Genomic DNA, 7,505 nt, shown 5'->3' with positions numbered 1-7,505 from the left:
GGGTCCGAAGAAAGGTAAATGGGGCGCTCACCGGTTCCCCAGCCTCCCTCAGCCCAGGAGACAATCAGACACAGCGGGTAGCCAAATACAGCAAATAGAAAACTCGTTTATAAACAGAGAGCAGCCCTTTTTAAAGCCAAAAATGGCAGGTGGCATGGCAAGGGAGGAAGAGGAACCAATCACTGTCAAGGTCACACCCTATCATGCACCTAAGCCTTCACGGGCTGGTTAGGCACTGATCGGAAGTTCAATTGGGCTCTGCCTACTCTCTCTCCCAGCACCATCTGTGCTGCCCATGTGCTCTACATAGGTGTATTTAGTATTAGGAAATTTTCATAGAGAAATACAGAAAGACTGAGATTTTTAGAAAGCAAAGGAGATCAGGTATGAAAGAATAGCATAGAAGGAGATACATTTAGCACACAGAGATTAAGATAAGTAGTTGATAACTAGTTCTTCAATAACCAAAAATGGTCCTTTAGAAAAGTTTCTGGTATACCTTAGTTACTATCATTTTTTCCTTCCATTTGGAGTTATTCCTTCTCTTCTGTCACAACTCTGCCTTTTGGGGGTCATGACTGACCAAAAACATTTCCAAATCTCACTTAGACTATCCTTCCCTTTGTGATTAGCAGTGACCACACAAAATCCCAGAATCTTTGAATTTTGAGAATTAATCTTCAAGTGACATCTAAGCATATTCCTGGCATTAATTTTTGTGACCTAATGAACAAAACTTTTTTTTCAACACAGTATCCTAATATAAGTAAAGCATATGAATTAGGGACTATTGTCAGGTGTCAGAATGGAAGGAGCAATTCTATATTCCAAGTATGGGTTCTTTATTTTGCATTTACTAACCAATTTTATTTTTGCCAGACCAGAGGCTTAAATTCAGGGATAGGGAATTATTCCTGAGCATTTTTTTTTCCTCAAGGCGAGACAGCTCCTGACCCACACACCAGACCAGCTCCAGAATGAGAGAGCCACCTTGGGATCCAGCCACATAGGGATGCTTTGCCGCCTGCTCCAGCACCCATTCAACCAGTTCCTGTGAGAGAGAGAGAAAGTAAGTCAGAATTACACATAAGTCGGGTGCCAGTGGCTCAGAACTCTAATCCTAACTACACAGGAGGCTGAGGATCATGAGGATCATGGTTCACACCAGCCCAGGCAGGAACCTCTGTGAGACTCTTATCTCCAAAAACTACCAGACATCCAGAATAGGCTCTGTTGGCTCAAGTGGTAGAGCACTAGCCTTTGAGCTGAGAAGCTTGGGGACAGCACCCAGGCCTAGAGTGCAAGCCCCACGACTAACAATATGTGGACTTCCCACCACAAGAAGTGGACTGAATAGCACCCATTGTCCTAGGGAGCATGGTAGAGAAGTCAGGCTGAGCTCCCTGTGAACTTGAGGTCACAAGTAGGTCACCTGGCTTCTCTGTGCCTCGGTTTCATTAGCTGCAAAACTCAACAGAGTGAAGGATCCCCTTCCTTATGGGGATAGGGTAATGATGAAAGAGAACCATGTTTTGTTTCATAATTCCCACCTGTTGCACAATTAATAACTGGCCCCACTTGAGTCCTTTCCAGGTATCTTCCTGTCATATGCTCACAGAATTGCTAAGAACCTTATCTGAAGGCTGCTCCCTCTGTGCTTAGCCATGCTCCAGAGATCCCTCTGTATAAATCCATTGTTTCCTCACAACTCTCCTGTGAGGAGACTGAGGTCCGATGGTTGTTGCCTTACCCAGAGCTTCACCAGTGGTCAAGAATCGGCTGCTGTGGACTAAGAGTTTGGGATAATCCATCAAAACCTATGACTGAGCATGTCACTACATGTCTACTATTCCAATTACAGAGGACAGGCCTGGTGGAGCATACCTGTCACAGATAGGAGGACCTCAATCCAGCCCAGCCTGAGCATATATTGAGTCTCTATTTCAGAAATGCCCAAGACAGAAAGGTGACTTCTCAGAGCCAGGGAGGGGAAACAAGCAGGGGGTCATGGTACCCCAGAGGGGTGTCTGACATGCATAGGAGTGGTGCTGGGGCAGTCACTCACCTATGCTTCTGGAAGAAGCTGTTGGTGTCTGCTCCAGGTGGGGCAAGCAGCCATGGTGGCAGCATTATGGACATATGGGCCCAGAGCAGAGGACCAGAGGCAGAGACCTGGTAGGGGCCTTAGGTCAGCTGGCAGCGCACCATTGTCTGAGGATTGAAACTGGCACCAAATCCGGAAGGTAAGGAGGGGGCTGGGGAGTGGGCTGGCGCATCAATTTCCTACTATACTCCAAAGTCACATCGAGTCTCTTGCTCACCACTCAGCCACCTCTACATTCCTCAACTGCTGGTAGTGGTGTAAACTAACAGAGTGAATCTAGGTGCTACTGGGCAGCATGGAATGTGGGCATGGCCACCATTCTTGTATCTCATTGGTCAGAAAGAAACATGAAAGAATGGGAGTGTGGCTGGAATCCTGTGATGCCAGCATCATGGGCAGAGTCAAGATGATAGCAGGTCCCCCAGCCCTTTCTGATGGAACTCTGTCCAATTCAATTGGGGACAAGAGGGTGACCTGCTTTAGCTGGATGGCTGCACTGATAGTTGTGTATGTCTGTTTGTTGCCACTCCTGGACCTTGAACTCAGGATCTGGGCACAGTCTGTGAGTTGTTTTGGCTCAAGGCTCGCCCTCCACAGTGGAGCCACAGGGCTTCTGGCTTTGTTGGCACTGAAGTTGGACAGGGGTCCCAAGGACTTTCCTACTTAGGGTGACTTTGACCATGATCTTCACAACACAGTCTTGTAAGTATCAAAGAGGTTTGTTGAGAGCCACTGTTGCCTGCCTAATAATTGGTCTTTCTGATGTACTTGGACAGACCTGTGAGTTCCCTATCCTTGGGTTGAAGTAGTGGGAGCTGGATCTCACAGTTCGAATGGCAGGAGATCCTAAGAAACTTGTTCCTCTCCATATGATTACCAATGGAATGTGATATATGTCATGATTTAATGCGCAGTTCTTGAATGATTCCAGGATAAACTTATGCAAAATTATATTACAGGACACTGATCCATTTTAGTTAATACTTTGGGAAGTACTTAAATAATCACATTCATAAACTGGAGGTATAATGAACTACCTAAGAATTGGGCCTCACTCTGTATAAAGGTGCCATTATTTTTGCCATGACTGGGATTGGAACTCATGGTCTGGGTAACTCTGTTGCACTGTGTGAGAAGGGGAAGCTTGCCTCCTTGAAGTCAAGAAATTCAGGTCTGTTCCTTAGGCCTGAAATCAATCCCCACCATTAGAAAACATCCTATTCATGTACAATTAATATATATGATTTATATTTGTATACATATGTTGACTCCATATTGTGTTCAGTGTAGTTATTTTATTTTTTGTTTTATTCATGTATTAACCATTTATTTTATTGACTATTATGACACATAGAACATTGATTACATTGATTACATAGGATATAATTCTGCATATGTATTCCACTTCATATCTGACACCCAGGATATTCAGAGAAAAGGAAAACATGGATCACCATCGGCTTCTTACTCCAAGATTCATTGTTTGGGAGTGCTGGCATCTGAATTCATGGCCTACAAGGCCAAATTCATGAATGGGTGAGTGTCAACACGATATCCTGGGGCAAATTGAGTGAACAGGCAGTTCCCAGGACCTGAGATCGTGCCCCAGGTGTTAACAAAATGAGAATAGATTGACATGCAGATGGCAGTATGCTAATAAATATATATCTTTATAGAGTGCCAGAGATGTCTATACATTATTCCGTTATATAGACTACATTCCTAGCAATTCTTGGGTATTTATTATGCCTCCATATAATTAATGTTATTGTTTTCATCTTTAAACTATTAATGAAATCAATCAGTGCCATGAAATTATTGTGCTCCTTTAAGTAATAATATTCTTTTAATGCTTAATAAATAATAAATAAAATGAATCAGCCTCCTGAAATGATGCAGTCTAATTTTATAGGAGCATCATTCATGATCAACTCATTCAACCATGATATTGATAACATTCCCTTGTTATTCCGATGGATGGGAACCAGTTTCTTAATATCTCCTGGCATTGGTTGGTGTCAGGACGGGGATTCGAAATCAGGGCTTATGTTGCCAAGTGGGCCTATGGCTTCCCTGATAGTCTGCCAGCCTTCAGCAATGCAAGATGAAGTACCCCAGGAGGGTGACCGTGCAAAGGAAGAAAATTTAAAAAGGCCACATTTTTTTCTGTGCATTGTTTTCCCTGCAAGGCCTGGGCTCTAGGATCCCAGTATCAGTTATGGGTCCAGTGGCTGCACTCCCGTATAGGGTGATAGAAGCTGACGCAGAGTTGCCATGACCTGAGTTCAAGCGCCGTACTGAGAAAAGTAAAATAAAAAAAAAAAATAGCTCCCTGGCTGGCAATTCACACTGTTTATTCTTCCAGACTTTAGATTTGAACTCAGGATCTGGGCAAATGTGCAGAAATGTGGATGAAGGGGAAGATCACTGTACTTGAAGATAAGAAAGTCAGGCCTGTTCACTAGTCCTGAATTCAAGCCCCAGCCCTGTAAAACATACTATTTATATACATTGTAAAGATAGGATTTATACTTACCTATAGATATTCAGTCTATACATGTTTGGTGTGGTTGTTCCTTGCATTTTTTGTTTTATTCATTTAGTTACCGTTGATTTTACTATGATGAAACCCATCCAGTTTATTATATTGATGACATCCTATCACAGAGCATCTGGATTTGTAGAAATGTTTTCCATCAAGCCTGACACCAAGGATTCTCAGAGAAAAGAAAAACAAGTTTCACACTCGGCTTCAGACTCCACGATCCACGTGTTAGTAGTACTGGGATCTGATTTCAGGGCCTAGCAGGATCCATTGGCCAATAAGTCAAGGTGAACATAACAACCTGTGAGCAACTAAGGAGGTAGGCTATTCCCAGGATCTGACATTGATCCCCACAATGGTCCACTGTAGTCATAAATTCATAATTTAAACATAGAATCTATATTGACATACATGTGTGTACAGCATCTTGTATTCAGTGCACTTCTCCTTTTTTGTCTATAATTCATGGAGGTATTGTGTATTTTACTAAGTATGGTGACATGATATCAGCATACTACGTGTGCTGACATGGATGATGACCCATTCCCATGGTTATAGGGTTGCCTATGCATTCTCCATCCTACTTGAGACCTAGGACTTTCATGGGAGAGGAAAACATGTGCAACAACTGGCTTCTGACATAAGGATAAATCTTTTGTCAGTGCTGGGATGTGAACTCAGTTCTGGGTAGCTCTGTTGCATTGTGTAGGAAGGGGAAGCTCACCATCCTTGAAGATGAGAATGTCAGGCCTGGTCCAGGGCCTGATTTAAAACCCAAGAACTAGACAAAATAGCAAGCTCACCATTTTTAAGCATAGGATCTGTCTTTACCTACAGGTGTGGTATGCGTCTTGCATTCAGTGTAGTTATTCTTTTTATTTTGTGTCTTATTCATGGATGTTATTTTGTATTTTATTGAGTATGGTGACAGATATAACTGTGCTGACATGGATGACAACTTGGACCCATGTCTATAGAGTTGCCGATATAGCATTCTCTATCCTTGATGAGATCCAGGACAGGAAAACATGTGTAACCTTGGGTTTCTCATATCAGAATGAATCTTGGCAGTGCATGAATTCGAACTCAAGGCCTAGCAGTCCCAATTGGTGAATGGGTCCTGGTGAGCACAGCAGCCTGTGAGCCACTAAGGAGATAGGCCATTCCTGGGACCTGAGATGGAGTCCTGGTGGCAGCCAATATAGCCATAAATTCATAATTAAACAGAGGATCTATATTTCCAAATATGGGTGGGCATCATCTTGGGTTTGATGTAGTCACTCTCTTTATTTTGTGTCTTATTCATGGCTGTATTTTGTATTTTCTTGAGTATAGAATGACAGATATAACTCTGGTGACCTGGATGACAAACTATTCCCATGAGTATAGAGTTGTCTATATATTTTCCATCCTAGGTGAGACTGACAACTTGGACAGCATAGGAAAACAGGTGCAACGACTGGCTTCTCACATCAGGGTGAATTTATGGCAGTGCTGTGAATCGAACTCAGAGCCTAGGAGGCCCAAATGCCCAAGGGATCCGTGTGATCACACCAGACTGTAAGCCACTAAGGAGCTAGGCCATTCCCAGTAACCGAGATTGAGCCCCAGAGAGGCCAAAATATTCCTCAATGCATCATTTAAACATGGGATATGTATTCACATCTATGAGTGGACTGCATCTTGCATCGAGTGTAGTTATTCTCTTTATTTTGTATGCTATTCATGTATGTATTGTGTATTTTCTTGAGTATATGATGACAGGTATAACTTGACTGACATGGATCACAACTTATTCCCATGGCCACAGGGTGGCCCACACATTCTCCATCATAGCTGAGACCCAGGACTTGCACTGGAAAGGAAAACAGGTGCAATAATTGACTTCTGACATGAAGATGAATCTTTTGGCAGGGGTGGGATCAGACCTCAGAGTCTATCAGGTCCAATTGGTAAATGGGTCCACATGAGCAAACCAGCCTATGAGCCACGAAGGAGCTAGGCCATTCCCAGGACCTAAGATTGAACCCCCCCACGGGGGAAGAGTGGGAAGGCACAATAGTCATCCACTCATAAGCTGAGGGTAGAATACAAATAAGTACATATTTGTATAGAGTAGTAGAGATGGTGACCTGTGATGGAATCCAATCTACTGAGTGACTACCGATTCTTGGATCTTTCCTGATGGCTCCATTTCATGACTGTGATGATTATTGTCATGCTTCATCAACTCTTCTTTACAAATAATCTGTACCCCATACCTATAATTTGCTACTCACATAATGCAATAACTACTCATTCAAGGATAGGATCGATAGCATTCCATGACCCTTTCTACGACCGGAAACCAGTATCTCAGGATCTTCCAACATTCTCTCCTCATAGTAGGGCTGAATTCAAGCCTCAGGCCTGGAAAAGATACTCCTTATATTCATTTTAAATATAGGATTTATACTTCTATACAGATGTTCAGTCCATACTGTGTTTGTTGTGGTTATTCATTTTATTTCTTGTTCTATTCATTTATTTACCATTTATTTTATTGACTCTGATGACACCTATACCATTCATTATATTGTTTACATCCTATCACATAACATCTAGATTTTAGATGTGTTCTCCATCATGCCTGGCAGTGCAAGGATCTGAACTCAGGGCCTAGCAGGCCCAATTCATAAATGAGTGAGTTTGAGCATGGCAGCCTCTAGCCAATGAAGCTGTCAGGTGGTTTCCAAGCACTGAGATTGACTCCCATGTTTGGCCAAAACAGCGATACATGAATAGGCAAATGGTGGTATACAAATAAATACATATTAGTAAAGAGTGCCAGCCCTCTATCTATGATTAAATGACACC

This window comes from Dipodomys merriami, unplaced genomic scaffold (genome assembly GCF_024711535.1).
Source record: "Dipodomys merriami isolate MVZ:Mamm:240054 unplaced genomic scaffold, mDipMer1.0.p SCAF_594, whole genome shotgun sequence".
Taxonomy (NCBI): Eukaryota; Metazoa; Chordata; class Mammalia; order Rodentia; family Heteromyidae; genus Dipodomys; species Dipodomys merriami.
This window is presented reverse-complemented; position numbering follows the sequence as displayed.